At 45.1% G+C, this 19,430-nt stretch overlaps 1 long non-coding RNA gene across 1 annotated transcript in view; it reads right to left on the bottom strand.

Annotated features, from left to right (window-relative positions):
• LOC148139522 (uncharacterized) overlaps positions 1–19,430 on the bottom strand; it is a 43,866-nt gene that overhangs the window by 7,925 nt on the left and 16,511 nt on the right. Inside the window, exons 6-9 of the long non-coding RNA XR_015753631.1 lie at positions 17,043–17,121; positions 13,624–13,710; positions 9,676–9,780; positions 1,339–1,439 (exon numbers count right to left, since the gene is read on the bottom strand). This is a non-coding gene — a long non-coding RNA (uncharacterized LOC148139522). The remainder of the gene's footprint in view (positions 1–1,338; positions 1,440–9,675; positions 9,781–13,623; positions 13,711–17,042; positions 17,122–19,430) is intronic.

Raw genomic sequence — 19,430 nt, 5'->3', positions numbered from 1 at the left:
ACTGTTTGGATTCATGTCTGTGGCCACAGACACACCTGTCTTTGACCCTGACTACTGGATCCCCTGTCACTACAGCTCTGCCATTCTCCCTCCTCCTGTTCTGTGCAGTGGAGCAGTGTCATGAATCTGGCTGTTGCTGATTTCCCCTGAGAGGCCACCCCAACTGTTCCCCCTTTATAGAATTCCAAGCGATGCATAGTATCTGTATGAGAAGGGAATAACCGCTGGTGAGTCCTGCATTTCCTTCCTGAGCCTTTTACTTGATCTGATGGTCACCCATTCCCTTTCTGCCCGTGTAACTCTCACCTGCAGTGTAACTAACTCATTAACTACGCTGTCCATGACATTCTCAGCATTGCTCCACAGCGAGTCCATTCTCAGCTCCAGGTCTGAAAAACAGTTTCCCAGTAGCTACAGATGGGCACACTGCCTGCACACATAACTGTCACGGACACTGGAAGCGTCCCTAATGTCCCACATTGTGCAAGAGGAGCACACCACAGGTCTGAGGTCTCCTGTAACAACATCTCACTACATTCATCTATTTACTCCCATTAAGAGAATTTAAATGAGTGAGCAACCTTCCTTCACTTCAAACATGCCCATTATAATAAAAAAAATCTTTACTTAAGCTGATATGTCGTACTTTTAAAAACTTAAATACTCCGCAGGTATCACTGACAAATTGGCTATTCCCATTGGGACTGTGAATTTCTGAATGGGCTGAAGTAAAACAGAGTTTCAGCTTCACCTTCTCCCTGTCTCATCTCAATCTGTTTACATCCAACTCCAAAACACTCTCATTGATCCAAGCAGCCCTCACAGTGCAGCCCTGTCATTTTCATTGTCTGCTCACACCTACACTGCCCTCAGCCTCCTGTACTGTTCCAATGCATCTCAATGGGAGCTCAGGAACAGCATCTCATCTTTCAATTCAGCCCTTTGTAACCCCAGAGTCAAAATGGACTTCAGCAGTTTCTGAATGAACAGACAGTTGTCAGAATCTGGAATATCCCACCTGAAATGGTGCTGGAACTTGAGTCCACAAGGAATTTCAATGAGAAATTTGCAGAGAATTGGAAGTCGGGAATTTACAGATTAACATTATAAAAGCGGATGATTGAGACTAAATCTGACAGTTCCTGCAAAGAGATGAGGTGTAATATGGATAAATCTGTGCTTTCTCTCAGGCCAATACCTCCTTCCACAGCTGCAGGACCAAGAATTAAACTCATACCCAAAGGGTGATGCAACCATGAACCTGAACATCTTTCTGCTTTTTGCTTGACAAAAATATTGAAGATATTTTCTCACAGACAGAACAGACAAACCTTTCACCTTTCACAGTTAAATGCTAATGATATTCAGATCCTGATGACTCTGTGGACTGTAGAAACTTGCTTTTGAGATCCCAGTCTCAATTATTCTCAATTAATATCCTATAAAATGAATTCACAAAACAAAGCTCATAGTCAGTGCAAGATGAATAGTGAAGGCAAACACTTCTTTTGGTATGTGTTGGATGCCCCTCTTCAAATCGCACCGCCCCCACCCAGGAAGAGGACACGTGCATGCTCCTTGCTGTACTTGGCCCCAGATAAAGATGGCAGCCATAACCCAGTACCTCTCACTGCCTGAGGCCCAAGCCATCTTCCACTTTGCTGCAAACGTGGGACCAAGGGTTTCTAATTCAGATTAACGACCTGCACAGAGTGTAATTAAACCCTCCCAGTCTACACTGATACATTTCATCCAGTTTCTGTTGCCACTCTCCCCTTTCCCGTTTCCTCCTCCTGCACACACCAAGGGTCATCACGAGTCCAGTGACCCTTCCTCAGAACTGATGGCAGCTGGGAAAATTAGAAACCCCACAGGAAACAGGCCCTTCGGCCTAACAATTCCACACCCACCCAGACCCATTCCCCATCCGTTTACTCACCATTTCCCCGGACTAATGCACATCCCTGAACACTACGGGAAATTTAGCTGGGCCAATTCTCCTCACCTGCACATCTTTGGACTACAGGAGATAGGGGTTAAAGAGTAAATAATAGGTGGGGACAGAGCCCAAAGAGAGACTGGAACATTTGGAAAGACAAAAGTGTGGATAACGATCCGGCTGGGAGGGCGGAAAGCTGTTAATGGAGGAGGCAGGAACCTGGTAGCATCTCAGTAGTGGTGGTGGAAATGGCGGCTGATGATCTACGTTCTGATGCAAAAAAGACCCGGAGCATCCAGTTGCCCCCCACTTTAACACACAAGACTGTTCCCAGGCCAACATCTCTGTCTCATGCTTACTGCGGTGTTCCAGTGAAGCTTGATGCAAGCTGGCAGAACACTTCAGAACATACCAAATGGCCTCCGATTTCAAGGACTGCAATTTCCCCTCCCATGTATCTCCTCCACTTCCCACACAACTGCCCTTGGCACCCACACCTCCAACTGCAACAAGGATGGAATCCCCCTAGTCCTCACCTTCCACCCAGATACAATGCATCATCGTCTGCCATTTCCACCAACTACAATCAGACCTCACCACCAGAGATATATTTCCCTCCCCACCCCTCCCACATCCAACCGAGATTTTCCTGCACATCCAAACACCTCACCTTTTGTGTCCTTTGCTCTCGATGCGGTCTCCTCTACAGTGGGGAGTCAGGATGCCAACTTGTGGAACATTTCAGGGAACATGCACCAACCAACCCCACCGCCCTGTGGCCAACCACTTCAGCTACCCCCCTCTGCCGCCACGCTGCCAAGGACATGCAATTCCTGGGTGTCATCCACCCCCAAACCCGAGCCACCTGACGCCTGGAGGAAAAACACCTCATCTTCCACCTTGGGACCTTTCAACCACACGGCATCAAGGTTTCCTCATCTCCTCTCCCCCACCTTCTCACAGATTCAACCCTCCAACTCGGCACTGGCCTTTTGAATTGTCCCACCTGTCCATCATCCTTCCCAATTATCCATTCCACCCTCTCACCACTACCCCATCTACTGGATTAGTGGTGCTGGAAGAGCACAGCAGTTCAGGCAGCATCCAAGGAGCTTTGAAATCGACGTTTCGGGCAAAAAACCTTCATCAGGAAGGGCTTTTGCCCGAAACGCCGATTTCAAAGCTCCTTGGATGCTGCCTGAACTGCTGTGCTCTTCCAGCACCACTAATCCAGAATCCGGTTTCCAGCATCTGCAGTCATTGTTTTTACTACCCCATCTACATAGTCTCTTCCTAGCTCCCTTCCCCCCAACCCCACACACCCCTCCCTATTTATCTCTCAGCCCGCTTCCCCCACTCCCCCATTTCTGATGAAGTGCTGACATGCCCAATATGTCGATTCTCCTGCTCTTTGGATGCTGCCTGAATTGCTGTGTTTTTCCAGTGCCACACTTTAACACAAGCTGGAAGAACAACAACTCATCTCCCACTCGGGGACCCTGCAATCCTCTGGCTTCAACATCGAATTCAATACTTTTAGGTCCTGAACTCTCCCACGTTCTAGTTTCTTTGCCCCCTACCTCACATACCAGGCCTTGGTATTACATAGCCTGCTATTACACACTACCTATGGATAACCACTAACAGTCCCCATAAACAGCTATTTACTCTCCCCCAGCCAGGTTGATATCCACTCCTTTGTCCAACTGCTCCGATCTCTCTCTCTTTGGACTCTATCCCCACCTATCATTTACTCCTTAACCTCTACCTTCTGCATAGTTTTTTCTCAGTAATATCAGTACCTGAGGAAGCGTCACCGGATCCAAAATGCGAACTGATTTCTCTTCACAGATGCTGTCAGATCTGTGGAGCTTTTCCAGTACCTTCTGGTTGTCGTGTGTGATTTACAGCATCCGCAGTTCTTTTGGTTTTAATTTACCCCAAGTATTTCTTTCAGGTCTAGCAGACTGAAACAGTGTTTATCAACCCTCCCAGTCCACACTAACTCCATCTCTCTCCCAGTCCCTTCACACTCATTGAGACCCCTCCCCCCTCACAGTGACACTGCGCTTGCAAAGCTCATGGTCAGGTGTTGGCCCGCTGGACCCACCCCTCATTCACTCCCATTGGCTGGAGGATCACGTCAACTGTCCTACTGGTCTGAAGCTGTGTCAATCAGCCAGGCTCCATTGTGACATAAGTGGTGGGATCCTCCCAAGTGCATCAGAGGCTGAGGGGTGACCTCAAAGGTTTATTAAATCATGAGGGGCATGGGTAGGATAAATAGACAAGGTCTCTTCCCTGGGATGGAGGAGTCCAGAGCGAGAGGGCATAGGTTTAAGATGAGAAGGGAAAGATTTAAAATAGATCTGAGGGGCAATTTCTTTCACAGTGGAGTTGGTGCGTGGATGGAATCTTCTCTCGGGAAGTGGAGGAGGTTGGTACAATTATACCATTTGGCATCTGGATGGGTATATGAATAGTAAGGGAGTAAAGGGATATGTGCCAAGTGTTGGCAAATGGGACGAGATTAGGTTGGGATATCTGGTCGGCATAGACCAGTTTAGCCAAAGAGTGTGTTTTCATGCTGTACATGTCTATGGCTCTGCCCTGTGATGAGCTTCATCATTCACAGTGAATGGGACAGTATCTCAGAGCACAGGGGCTGGGGGCTATTCAGCCCATTGGGGCTGTACACTCTCCCTCTGGAGATGGTGCCAGTCAGTCCCAACTCACCTTCCATTTGGACATAGCCCTCCAAATCCTTCCCTTAAAAAGGAAAATTGCAAATTTGTTTTGACAATAACTACTGAATCTGCATCCAGCTGTCAATCAAACTGTTCCAGATGCTCAGAACTTACTGAGTAAAATAATCTTCACGTTTTTACTTTGCATTATTTGCCAGTTACCTAAAAGTAGTTCATAAAAATTGTGACAATGTTAATAATTTCTCATGCTGTCTCTCTGTAAACTAAATTTCCTGGAAACAATTCTGCTCCTCATTGAAATCACTGCTTAACCTTCTCAGCTCCAAGGAGAATTTTCTGACCTTCTGCTAACTCTCCAGAAAAGAGAAACCGATCTTAATTTTAAATTTTTAGTGTCATAGAAATGTACGGCACAGAAACTGACCCCTTGATCCAACTTGTCCATGTCCACCAGATATCCTAAATTAATCTCATCCCATTTGCCAGGACTTGGCTCATATCCTTCTCAAACTTGCCTGATCACATATCCAATCAGATGCCTTTGAAATGTTGCAATTATACCAGCATCCACACTTACTCTGGCAGCTCATTCCATACACATACCATGTTCAGCTTGAAAACATTGCCCCTCACATCGCTTTTAAATCTTTTCCCTCACACCTTAAGCCTGTGCTCTCTGGTTTTGGACACACCCAACATGGGAAAAAGACCCTGGCTGTTCACCCTAACCATCTCCCTCACGAGTGTATCAACCACTGAGGTCACCTCTCAGCATCCCATGCCCCAGGGAAAACAGCCCCAGCCAATTCAGCCTCTCCCTATATCTCAAACTCTCAACCCTCGCAACATCTTTGCGCATCTTTTCTGAATCCTTTCAAGTTTCACAACATCATTCCTATAGCGGGGAGACAAGGACTGAAAGCAGAATTCGAGAAGTAGCTGAATCAATGCCCTGTACAGCCCCAAAATAATGTCGCAACTCCTATACTCAATACACAACACGTTCACTAGCCTACCTAAGATTCCACTTTCAAGGAAGTGTGAACCTGCATTCCAAGGTCTCTTTGTTCAGCAACACTCCCCAGGACCTCCTCATTAAGTGTACAAGCCCTGGTCTGATTTGCTTTTCCAAAATGCAGAACCTCATATTTATCTAAATTAAACCCATCTGCCCCTCCTTAGCCCATTTGATTGAAGTCCCATTGTACTGAGGTAACCTTCTTCACTGTCCATTACATCTCCAATTTTGGTGTCTAGTGTAAACATCCTAACCATACCTCATATATTCACATAGAAATCATTGATATACATGACAAAAAGCAGTGGACCCAGCACCCATCCTGACAGCATATTTCTCACACAGTTGTTGGGTTGGGTAAGTTGTTGGCATGGACGGTACGGACTGAAGGATCTGTTTCCATGTTGTACATCTCTATGACCTTCTAGACAATTCTGTATCTAAATAGCTAGTCCTCCCTGTATTCTACAGTCTCAAACTTGCTAGAACCTTGTGTCTTCCTGGAGTCCAAGTCAGTGACTTCCATGAACAAAGCCATGCTGCTCTCCCTCATCACTTCTTGCCTTTTCAATTACATGTAAATCATGTCCCTGAGAATCACATCCAACAACTTCTCTGTCACTGATTTTAGGCTCACTGGTCTATTGCTCCCTAGCCTTTCCTTCCTACCTTTCTCAAATAATTGTGCCCAGCTTCCAGCACCTCACCTGTGACTATCAATGACATAAATATTTCAGCGAGGGGTCCAGCAAACACTTCCCTAGATTCCCACAAAGTTCTGGGTTACACCTGAGCAGGTCCCAGGGATTATTCCACCTTGCTACCGTTTAAGACATCCAGTACCCCCTCCTCTGTAATATAGACACTTATCACGTTATCACTATTTATTTCTCCAAACACTCTAGCTGCCACATCCACTTTCAGTAAAAGAATCTCATATACAATCTCTCCCACCTCCTGCGGTTCCACAGACAGTCTTGATGATTTTTGCGGGTACCTATTCTCTGCCTGGTTACTCGTTTGTCCTTAGTATTTGTACAATCACTTTGGATTCTCCTTAAACCTATTTCCTAAAAGCTATCTCATGTCCCCTTTTTGCCCTCCTGGTTTACCTCGAGTATACTCCTACTGCCCCTATACTCCTCTAGGGATTCACACAAACACAGCTGTCTGTACCTGCCATATCCCTCCTTCATTTTCTTGACCAGCCCCTCAATTTCTCTCGACAGGCAGCATTCTCTACACCTATCAGCCTTGGCTTTACCAGGAAAATACTGTCTATGTACTCTCATCGTCGCAGGCCTATGGAGGCAATGGCAGATGAGGACAGAGAAGCAATCATTCTCAGTAAAGAGGTAATGTTGGGAAAGATAACAGCCTAAAGGTAGATGGGTCTCCTGGCTCTGATGGAATGCATCCCAGGGACTAAAAGAAAAGATGGCGGGGGGTGGGATAGCAAGTACAACTCGTAATAATTCATTAAAAGTTGTTGGATTCTGGGATGGTTTTGACAGACTGGAAGCTGCAAATGTGGTGCCACTATTTTTCAAAAAGGATCCGATGGCTTAACTTCTGTAGTGGGGAAAATGCTTGAACCTCTCAAGGAAGTAGTGGCGAGATATCTGGGTAGAAATTGTCTACTATTTGCAATTTACACAAATGTTTTGGAGTTGAGGACCAAGTGTACGGTGTCAGAGTTCACATTTGATACGAAGATGAGGTAAAGCAATGTGTGCAGAGGCCACTGTCAGTCTGCACAGGGATACAGATCGGTTAAGTGAGTGGGTAAGGATCTGGCAGATGGAGTTCAATGTTCGGAAATGTGAGGTTATCCATTTTGGTCGGACGAACAGCAAACTGGATGATGAAATGGTGAAAACGTGCAGCAGGCTGCTGTGCGGAGGGAGCTGGGTGTCCTTGTGCATGAATCACAGGAAGTTGGTTTGCAGCTCCAGCAGGTAATTAAGGCAGTGAAGGGAATATTATCCTTCCATGCGAGAGGGATGGTTATGCTGCTGGTGAGGCCACACCTGGGGTACTGTGTACAGGTTTGGTCCCCTTACATTAGCAAGGATGTACTGGCACTGGAGGGAGTACAGAGGAGGTTCACTAGTTTGAGTTGGGAGTTGAGAGGGTTGGCGTATGTGGAGAGATTGAGAAAACTGGTTCTCTTGTCATTGTAATTTAGAAGAATGGGAGTTTGGATAGGAAACAATAAAATTATGACGGGAGTAGGTAAGATAGAAGCAGGGAGGCTATTTCCACTGGGGGCAGGTCAAACAACAGAGCATTACCTCAAAATAAGGGGGATCAGAATGAGGACTGAGCTCAGGAGGAGCTTCTTCAGCTAAAGGGTTGTGAATCTGTGGAATTCCCTGCTGAGTGCAGCATTTGACGTTATCAACTTGCATGCCTTTAAGGCAAAATGTAGATTTGTGAACAGGAAAACAATTAAGGGTTATGGTGAGAGAGCAGGAATGTGGAGCTGAGGCCATGAGAAGATCAGCCCTGATCTTGTTGAATGGCAGAGCAGGCTTGAGGGGGCAGGTGAAAGTTCTTGCCTTGTGCCATCAAAATTGGCCATTGTCCAATTCAGATCCTTAACGTTTAGATCTGATATATTATTTTCTAAAACTATTTTAAAAATAGTAGAATTATCAGAGAATCACAACAGTGTGGAAACAGGTCATTCAGCCCATCACACTGATACTGACCTGAGAGCCTCTTAACCTCCCGCTGTAACATTGCATTTCCCAGGGCTACCAAAGGTACACATCCCTGAACATTATGGGCAATTCAGCCTGGACAATCCACCCAACCTGCACATCTTTGGACTGTGGGAGGAAACCAGAGGAACCAGATGAAATCCATGCAGAAACCCCTAATAAGATGATCATCCCTTTCTTATTTCCCAGTTCCACCTAAATAACTTCACTGGCGTACTCCCAGGAATATCCTCCCTAAGAAAAAACATAATGCTATCTCGAATCAAAACTGCCACTCCCCCTCCCCTCTCGTCCCCCTTTCTATTCTTCCTATAGCATCTATACCCTGGAACATTCAGCTGCCAGGCCTATCCATCCCTGAGTGATGCCTCTGTAATTGCTATAATATCCCAGTGCCATGTTCAAAACCATACCTTGAGCTCATCTGCCTGCCCTGTCAGGTCTCTTGCATTGAAGTAAATACAGTGCAACTGCTCAGTCCGACTTCATTCTGTGCCTTGCCCTTGCCTGCCTTGACTATTTGATTTCTGAACTGTACCAGCCTCAGACATATCACTTTCCTCACTATCTTCTTGGGTTTACACCCACTCCCTCACTGGTTTAATGCCTCCCGAGTATCACCAGCAAGTCTCCCTGCCTAGACATTAGACACCTTCCAATTCAGGTACAATCCATCCTTCTTATGCAGGTCAACTCTACTCCAGAGGAGATCACAACGATCCAAAAAACGTGAATCATTTTCCCCTGCACCAGCTCCTTAGCCACTCATTGAGCACCTCCTCCTCCTCTGTAATATGGACATTTTTCAAGATGTCACCATTTATTTCCCCACATTCTATATCTCCGATGTACTTCTTCACAGTAAACACTGATGCAAAATACTTGTTTCCTAACTCGCCCATCGCCTGCAGCTCCACACAATGGCTGCCTTGCTGATCTTTGAGGGTCTCTATTTTCTCCCTAGTTAGCCTTTTGTTCCTCATATATTTAAAAAAGCCCTTCGGATTATCCTTAATCCTATTTGCCAAAGCTATCTCACGTCCCTTTTTTGCCTCTTGATTTCCCTCTTAATTATACTCCTACTGCCTTTATACTCAAAAATTTTTTGGATTGGAATAAATGCAAAATATAACATCCTGACAAAACAAACGAGGGTAGGACTTACACTCAATAAAAGTACGGCCTTGAGTAGTGATATGGGAACAAAGAGACCAAGGGGTTCATGTCTTTGAAGTTTGTGTTACATGTAGACAGGGTGGTTAAGAAGGTGCTTAGCACACTTACCTTCATTGTTCAGACCTTTGAGTACAGGAGTTGGGACGTTATGTTGAGGATGTACAGGACATTGGAGAGGCCTCTTCTGGAATACTCTATCCAGTTCTGGTTGTGCTGTTATAGGAAGGATATTATTAAATTGGAGCAGGTTCAGGAGAGATTTACCGGCATGTTGCCATGAATGGAGGGATTGTGTTCTAAGGAGAGGCTGGATAGGCTGGAATTTTTTCACTGGCGTGCACGAGGTTGAGGGGTGACCTTATTAGAGGTTTATAAAATCAGAAAGAGTGTAGATAAGGTGAAAAGCCAGGGGAGAGGGGGATTCAAAACTCGGGTGCATTCATTTTGAGAAGAAATGAGAAAGGTTTCAGAAAAGACATTAGGATTTTTTTAAAAAATGTATACGTGTGAAATGAACTTCCAGAGGAAGTGGTAGCTGTGAATACAATTACAATATTTAAAAGACATTCAGATTAGTGCATAAATAGGAAACATTTGGATGGATGTGGACTAAGCAGAGGCAAGTACAATTAGTTCAGTTTGGAATTATGGTTGGCATGGACTGGTTGGACCACAGGGCCTGTTTCCTTGCTGTATAACATTATGACGCTAATCCTCACTAACTCTAAATTCCTCCATCCTCAACTCTCCCGATCACGGTCACTTCATCCAGCCTCACAACTCTTCCTTATTTATATAATTCATCACCAGCCACAGAACGCTCCCTATCTCATGTCCTCCAGTTTCGCAAATCTCTACGATATGTGCCTTTCTTTAGTTCCAGCATTGAGGATGCCCTCATTCACTCCGATTGGTTGGAGGACAAACTGGTACGGCCTGGTCCTCCAGTACTGCCCTCTGCCCCCTATTGGCCTGCATTGACATCAATCATCGGGGCCCATTGTGAGGTGAGTGGTGGGATCCTCCCTCTCTCTGCCCTGGGATGAGCTACAATATTCACACTCAATGGGGCAGTATCACAGAGCACAGGGGTTGGGGCTATTCAGCCCATTTGGGATGTACACTCTCCCTCTGGAGATGCTGCAAATCTGTCCCAATTCCCTTCCCATTTGCCCATAGCCCCCCCCAAATCTTCCCTTAAAAAGTAAAATTCCAAATCTGTTTATGAATAACTGCTGAGTCTGTGTCCAGCTGCCATTCAGACTGTTCCAGATGCTCAGAATTTACTGAATAAAATAATGTTCACATTATTTGCCAATTACCTGAAAATAGTTACTAAAATTGTGACATTGTTAACAATTCCACTCTCTCTGCAGATTAGATATCCTAGAAACAAATTATTCTAGGTTCTATGTTCACATTATTTGCCAATTACCTGAAAATAGTTACTAAAATTGTGACATTGTTAACAATTCCACTCTCTCTGCAGATTAGATATCCTAGAAACAAATTTGCATCTGGTCAAAATCACTGCTTAACCTTCTCAGCTCCAAGGACAATTATCTGTGCTTCTGCTAGCTCTCCACAAAAGAGGAACACATCTTATTTTCATTTATTAGTGTCATAGAGATGTACAGCACAGAAACAGACCTTTGGTCCAATTTGTCCATGCCAAATAGGAATCCTCAACAAATGGAGCCCCATTTGCCAGCTATTGGTCCGTATCATTGGAAACTCTTCCTATTCATGTACCTAATCGGATGCCTTTCAAATGTTGTAACTGTATCACCTTCCACTATTTCATCTGGCAGCTCATTCCACACATACACCGCTTGAAAACTTTGCCCCTTAGATCCGTTTTTAATCTTTGCCCTCTCAACCTAAGCCCATGTGATCTTGTTTTGAACCCACCTACCTGGGGGGAAAAGACCCTGGCTGTTCACCTTATCCATGCCCTTCATGATTATATAAATCTCCATGAAGTCACCTCTCAGTCTTTGACTCTCCAGGGAAATTAACCCTGGCCTATTCAGCCTCCCCCTGTAGCCCAAATCCTCCAACCCTAGCAAAGTCTTTGTAAATCTTGTCTGAACTCTTTCAAGATTCACAACATCCTTTCCAGAACAGGGAATTTCGAACTTAAAACATAATTCCTGAAATGGCTTAATCAATGTCCTGTCCAACCACAATTTGACATCCCAGCTTCTGTACTCAATGCATTGACCAATAAATATAAGCATACCAAACCCCACCTTCACTAGTCTGCCTACCTGCGATTCTCCTTTCAAGGAACAATGAACCTGCACTCCATGGTCTCTATGTTCAGCAACATTCCCAAGGACTTTCCCATTAAGTGTACAAGTCCTGCTCTGATTTGCCTTTCCAAAATCCAACAGCTTACATTTGTCTAAATTGAACCCAGTCTGCCATTCCTCGCTCCAATGGCCCATCTGGTCAAGATACTGTTGCATTCTGAACTTGTCCACTTCTTCATTGTCCACTACACCTCCAATTTTGGTGTCTTCTGTAAACCCACTGACCATATCTCATATATTCACATCCAAGTCATTTATTTAAGGACCCAATATCTATTCCTGCAGCACACTGCTGCTCACAGGCCTCCAGTCCGCAAAGCAACCCTCCATCACCACCCTCTGCCTCCTACCTTCAAGCCAGTTTTGTATCCAAATGGCTTATTCTCCCAACATTTCATGTTGTTATCTAACCTTGCTAACCAGTCTGCTTTGTGGAACATCGTTCATTGACCATATAGACAACGTCCACAGTCTGCCTTCATCAATCATCTTTTTCACATCTTCAAAAAAACTCAATTAAGTTAGAGAGAGAGAATTTCCCACACACAAAGCCATGTTAACTATCCCTAATCAATCCTTGTCTTTCCAAATACATGTAAATCCTGTCCCTCAGAATCCCTTCCAACAACTTACCTACCACTGATGTTAGGTGGACTGTTCTCTTGTTCCCTAGCCTTTCCTTACCACCTTTTTAAAATAATGGCACCCATCTTCCAGCACCTCACCTGTCACAAACAATGATATAAATACTTTAGGGAGGGTCACTGCCATCACCTTCCTAGCTTTCCACAAATTTCTGGGATACACCTGATCAGATCCCAGGGATTTATCCACCTTGCTACTGTTTAAGACATCCAGTACTTCCCCCTCTGTAATCTAGACACTTTTCAAGTTATCACTATTTATTTCTCCAAACTCTCTAGAATAGAATAGCATAATAATTCTCCCACCTCCTGTTGTTCCATGGATGGCCTTGTTGATCTTTAAGGGGTCCTATTCTCTGTCCGGTTATTATTTTATCCTTAATGTATTTGTAAAATCTCTTTGGATTCTCCTTAAACTATTTCCTAGAGATATTTCAAGTCCCCTTTTTGCTCTCCTGATTACCCTCGAGTATATTCCTGTAAATACGTGATTCTGTACTCCCAATTCCTCTGCCTCTGCCATATCTGCTCCCAGGAGAAGCAGTTCCACTCCAGGACATCCCAGAAAGGTTTCCTCTTTCAAGGACCGCATTTCCCTCCCACTTGATCAACAATGCGCTCCAATGCATATCCTCCACTTCCTGTACATCCACCTTTCCCCCCCACCCCTCCAACCACAATAAGAATATAAGCCCCCGGTCCTCACCTGCCACCTACTAATCACCATTAACCTCTGCTATGTCCGCTACCTACAGTCAGACCCCACCACCAGGGATATATCTCCCTCCCCAGCCCTTTCTATCTTCCGCAGAGACCATGGGATCTTTGGTGCTGATGTGCTGCCCCACGGATACCTCAGTCACTCACCCTGCCAAATGGCCTAGTGAGATTATCACTAGATGGATAATCCAGACACCCAGATAACGTTCTGGGGCCCAGGGGTTTGGATCCCGTCACGGCAGACAGTGGAATGTGAATTCAATAAAAATTTGGAATTAAGAATCTATTAAAGACCATGAATCCATTGTTGATTATTACGAAAACAAATCTCATCAGATTCGCTAATATCCTTCAGGGAAGGAATCTGCCATCCTTACCTGGTCTGGCCTACATGTGACTCCAGACCCACAGCAATGTGGTTGACTCTTTACTGCCCTTTGGGCCCAGCCAGTGACACCCCCATCCTGTGAATGAATAACAAAGAAGGTCAAGTCTTGTACACAACCATACTATTCTTACAGAGAAGTGATCTCTTAGTAAATTTGCTTCTCAACTCCCTGCTGACTATTGGGGAAGGTGGGGGTGGTCAATAGTACCATCCCAATAAGGAGATCATCCCTTTCTTATTTCTCAGTTCCACCTGTATAACCTGCCTCAATGTACTCCCAGGAATACCTAGCTGTAATGTTATCCCTAATCAAAAATACCACTCTGTTGCCCCCTTTCTATCTTTGCTATAGCATCTATATACTGGAACATTAAGCTGCTAGTCCAATCCATCCCTGAGTCATGCCACTGTAATTGCTATTATATCCCAGTGCCATGTTCAAAACTATGTCCTGAGCTCATCTGCCCGACCTATCGGGCAGGTGAAATAAATGCAGTGTAACTGCTCAGTCCTACCTCGTTCTCTGCCATGCCTTTGCCTGCCTTGACTGTTTGACGTCTGAACTGTCCCAGCCTCAGACTTAGCTCTTTCCTCACTTTCTCTTTCGGTTTACCCACATTCCTTCACTGTTTAATGCCTCCTGAATAGCACTAGCAACTCTTCCTTTCCATTGCAGGTACAATCCATCCTTCTGATGGAGGTCAATTCTACCCCACAAGAGATTCCAATGATCCAACAATGTGAACTCTTCTATTCCTATGTCATTGATACCAATAAACAACAGCCTCCCCTCAAAATGGTTATTCTCCCCTTTAAGAATATTCTGCTCCCTCTCTGAGACATTCTTATACAAAAATTACACATTTGAATCATAAACACTCATCAGGTCATCAGAAAAGGATTACATGACACATTGAAGGTATGGGGAGACCTTTTGAGAGAATGCGATGATTCAAAGGAGAATTTTTAAGCAGCAAATGGGATTGATCTGGAACGCAATACTCACACACACAATGCGAATGCACTGAGTAATTCAATCAGAGTTTGGCAGAACATTTACTGAGATTACCATCTGAATGTCCACCCATAATATCCTGTAATACAAGTTTATAAAATCTGTCACTCTCAGTTCAAGTTAGAAACTCTCACCATCTCCTCCTCGTGGCTCAGGATTACTGTCCATTTTACCCTTGAGGACAACAGCAGTCAACTCAGAGGGAAATCTGTGGGTTTCTAGGAGATTCCAACTTGAGATCTCATGTGACTGAACACAGCAGTTCTTTGACACATTGGAGAAAATGATCAAAGCATCAGTAAGATATGGGGATCAAGAATTATTTTCTTTTCTTTCATTCCGTGCTGCCGCTCTGCCTCATCAATAAGACATGGGTGTGAAAGGCTAATGCCTAACGATGGGCAAGTTGTCTCCATCCTGACCAATGGGTATGAGGATCCTCGCAATCACTAAAAAGATAGCAACTCTGCCTGCTTCCCACTGCCCAGTGCTCTCAGTAAATGTTTGGAAGAATGGGAAGGGGGGTTATCTCCTAGAAAAGGCATAACTGTAAAGGTCTAAGAGGATTATGAAAAGAGAGAGATGCACAGGAGAAGGGGGTAACAAGTTGCCAGATGGGGTGTAACTTGGGAAAATGGGAAGTTGCTCATTTTGGAGGAGATAATAAAAGAACAAAGTACTATTTAAATGGTGGAAACTGTAGAAAGCTGCACCACAAAGGGACCAGGGGTAATTGTTCAGAAAACACAGAAAGCAACCACAAAGTTACAACAGGGAACCAGGAAGGGGAATGGAATGTTTTCTTTCAAAGGTTCTCAGTACTAGAGTTTGGAGTATATACCTGAGAGTAACGTGTGGAAGTGCTGGTGAGACCACCATATCTGCAGTAATGAGAGCAGTTTTGGTCCTTTGAGATCAGGAAATGTGTCACTTTATTGGAGGCATTTCAGGGAAGATTCAATGAGATGATCCCTGGTTTGGAGGAATTATCTTTTAAATAAAGGCTGAAAAGGTTGGGACTCTATTCACTGGATTTTGGAGAAAGAGGGGTGATCTCATTAAGACAGATGGGATTCTTCAGGGGTTTGACAGGATAAATACTGAGAGGGTGTGTCTGAGGGTAAATACTGAGAGGGAGTCTGAAACCAGATTCTGAGTCACAGAATCAAGGGTTCTGCTTTGGATTCAAGGTTAAGGTGACACAGACACGGGTAAGGGGTTTCAGTAGCAATGGAGCTGGGGTGAGGTGGAGAAAAGCAACGTTTAAGAGATTGGAATTCCTGGTGTTGTGATTGTGTGGATGTCTGATCAGAAGTTCACATTGGGGTCAGATATAACAGCAATATTGTGAAGAGTGTCGTTCTGTCTCAGAGAGTTCCCAGGGGGAGGGAGGGGCTCAGCAGAAAGGTAAAGGTAAGGCAATGGTTTAACCGTGACAATGTTTCAATGGAGGAAATTGCAGCTAATCGAGTAGTGGGAATGTGATAAGCAGTTTGGTAACTGAGTAACAGTGGAGTAATGGAGAGGGATGATGGGGAGGGAGAGCTGGGCATCGTCAGTGTACATGTCAAACCTAACACAGTGTTTTTGGACGATATCACCTCCTGGCACTATGTACGTGAGATACAGGAGAGACCAAGGATAGATCGTTCTCCCCGTGTCTGCGTGGGTTTCCTCCGGGTGCTCCGGTTTCCTCCCACAATCCAAAAAATGTGCAGGTTAGGCAAATTGGCCATGCTAAATTGCCCGTAGTGTTAGATGAAGGGGTAAATATAGGGGAATGGGTCTGGGTGGGTTACGCTTCGGTGGGTCGGTGTGGACTTGTTGGGCCGAAGGGCCTGTTTCCACACTGTAAGTAATCTAATCTAATCTAATCTAATCGTTGAGGGACACCAAATGCAAGTAATACAGAAAGGAAAGGGAGAGTGGAGATGGAGCAGGATTTTCCAACAACAGTGAGGTCAAATATTAGTTTTTCACAGAATGGGAGAGAAGGACATAACCAGAAAAGACCAACAGACAGAACAAGGAACAATATCTATGAATTGGCGAAGGGGAGTGATGAGGCGGCAGCGGAGGAAAGAGAGTTGGAAAGTGAGTTTAGCGAGATTAGGGTAAAGGGTCAAGGTGAGCTCTGATAAGGCTTGACAAGAGACTGGAGAACGATGTAGGTTTAGGATAAAAACCAGGAACACCACGTGAAGCAGTTTGGCTCAGTGGGCTAGTGGGAGGGAGAGAAGCAGCAGATTGGATTATCTCAGTCTTAGTGACAGAGAAACTCCATGTGCTCCTCACTTGTTGTTCGAGGGGAGGATGGAGGAGACAGGATGATGGACAGTGTTTTACAAAGAAACAAAACCAGGGTTAGTGATATTTAAAATGAGTGAACAAACCTGATGTAGCTTTTATCCAGATTATTAAAACAAACGACTGAAGTCTTGGTTCGAATCCCATCTTGGCAGATGGTGGAATCTGAATTCAAGAAAAAAAACAACGTATTAAGAATCTCCTGATCTCCATGAAACCATTGTCAATGGCGAAAAAAATCCTGCCAACCTGACAGCAGCCCAGCCAGCTACTCAATGTATTAATCACTGCAAAGTCTCAATACAGGAATGAAACTGTATGGACCACTCGGCATCTAAGAAGGCACCATTTAATACAACCACAGATTCAGCCCTCTCGATGGTGCAACGTCCTCCTCACTAACATATGGTTTTTGATGCCAAAATGTGCAGAGCTGTCTCACAGACTAGTCAAGGAACAGCCTGACATAGTCATACTCACGGAATCATCCCTTACAAACAATGACCGGACACCACCATCACCATATCTAGATATCGAGATTGTGGTGCTGGAAAAACACAACAGGTCAGGCAGCATCCGAGGAACAGGAGAATCGACGTTTGGAGCCTCAGCCCTTCATCAGCCTGACCTGCTGTGCTTTTCCAGCACCAGTCTCTTGACTCTGATCTCCAGCATCTGCAGTCTTCACTTTCTCCTGAAATCTCTGGATATGTCCTGTCCCACCGGCAGGACAGACCAGGCAGAGGTGGTGGCACAGTGGTGTACAGACAGGGAGGATTTGCCCCAGGAGTACACAACATTGACTCCGGAGACCAGGAGGTCTCATGGCTCCTGCTGATTACCACGTACCGTCCTCCCTTGGCTGATGAATCACTTCTCCTTCATGTTGAACAACATTTGGAGGAAGCACTCAGGCAATAAAATGGTGGCAAACGTACTCTGGGTACAGGATTTCAATGTCCACAATCGAGACTAGCTCTGCAACAGAATTACTGACTGAGCTGGCCAGGTCCTAAAGGACATAGCTGCTCAACTGAGTCTGCAGCGGGTGGTGAGGGAACCAACAAGAGGGAAAAACATACTTGATCTCATTGTTATGAATTGACCAGCTGCAGATACATCTGTCCATGACAGTATCAGTACGAGCGACCATCACACATTTCCTTTGGAGACAAAGTCTTGCCTTAAAGTTGAGAAAAACCTCCATTGTGTTGAGTGACACTATCACCGTTCTAATGGGGACAGACTTTGAACAGATGTAGGATCTCAAACCGGGTATCTCTGAGACACTGTGGGACATCAACAGCAGCAGAACTTTACTCCAGCGCAATCTGTAATCTCATGGGTTTGTAAATCCCGGTCTCACCCATCACAATGGACAGGAAAGGAGGGCATGCCATGAGCAGCACCAGGCAGACTTAAAACTGAAGTGCCAACCTGGTGAAGCTATCAAACAGAACTACCTGCATATCAAACAGCATCAGCAGCAAGCAACAGAGCTAAGTGATCCCACATCCAATGGATCAGATCGGAGCTCTGCAGTTCTGCCACACCCAGTTGTGAACGGTGGTGGACAATTAAACAACTCACTGGAGGAAGCATCACAGATATCCCCACCTTTACTGATGGAGGGGCCTCACACACCCATGCACCAGACAAGGTGACAGCATTTGCAGCAATCTGCAGCCAGAAGTGTAAAGTGAGATGATCCATCTCAGCCTTCTCCAGTGGTTTCTAACATCACAGAGGTGTTTTAAGCCAGATCGATTCAGTTTGAATAACATCAAGAAATGGTTAAGTAGTGCAAAGGCTATGGGCCCTGTCAATATTCTGGCAATAATACTGATGGCTTGTGCTCCAGAACTTGCCACCCACCAAGCCAAGTACCGCTCCAGCACCGACATCTACCGACAATGTGGAACATTGCCCAGGCATGTTCAACACAAAAACACAGGGCAATCCAACCCAGCCAATTTCCCTCTATCAATCCACACTCGATCAGCAGTAAAGTGATGGAAGATGTCATTAACAGGGCTATCAAACAGCAGCTGCTCAGAACAGCCAGCTGAGCGACACTCATTTTAGGCTCCACCAGGGCCACTCAGCTCCCGATTGTGTTACCGCCCTGATTCACAACCTTACAACCAGCTGAATCCCAGAGGTGAGGTGAGGGTGACTGCCCAGTCCCACTACAAGATCACTAACTCTAGCTGATTCCACTCTTGTCTCAGCTCATATACACTCATCCATCTTGTGTTATCTCCAGACTTCATACTCCTGGCCAGTTTCCCACATTCAACCTCCCTGTAATCTCAAGAAAAACCCTAAATCTCTGCTGCCCAAGTGCTCCCTCGTACCAAAACGTGTTGATCCATCAAAAGGCTCCTATTCATAATCAACAACATAGAGCCACAGCGATGTACAGCATGGAAACAGATCCTTCAATCCAACCTATCCATGCCGACCAGATACCC

The sequence above is a fragment of the Chiloscyllium plagiosum genome, unplaced genomic scaffold, assembly GCF_037043375.1.
Source record: "Chiloscyllium plagiosum isolate Xiang-an unplaced genomic scaffold, Cpla_swu_hap1 HiC_scaffold_38, whole genome shotgun sequence".
Taxonomy (NCBI): Eukaryota; Metazoa; Chordata; class Chondrichthyes; order Orectolobiformes; family Hemiscylliidae; genus Chiloscyllium; species Chiloscyllium plagiosum.
This window is presented reverse-complemented; position numbering and strand designations above follow the sequence as displayed.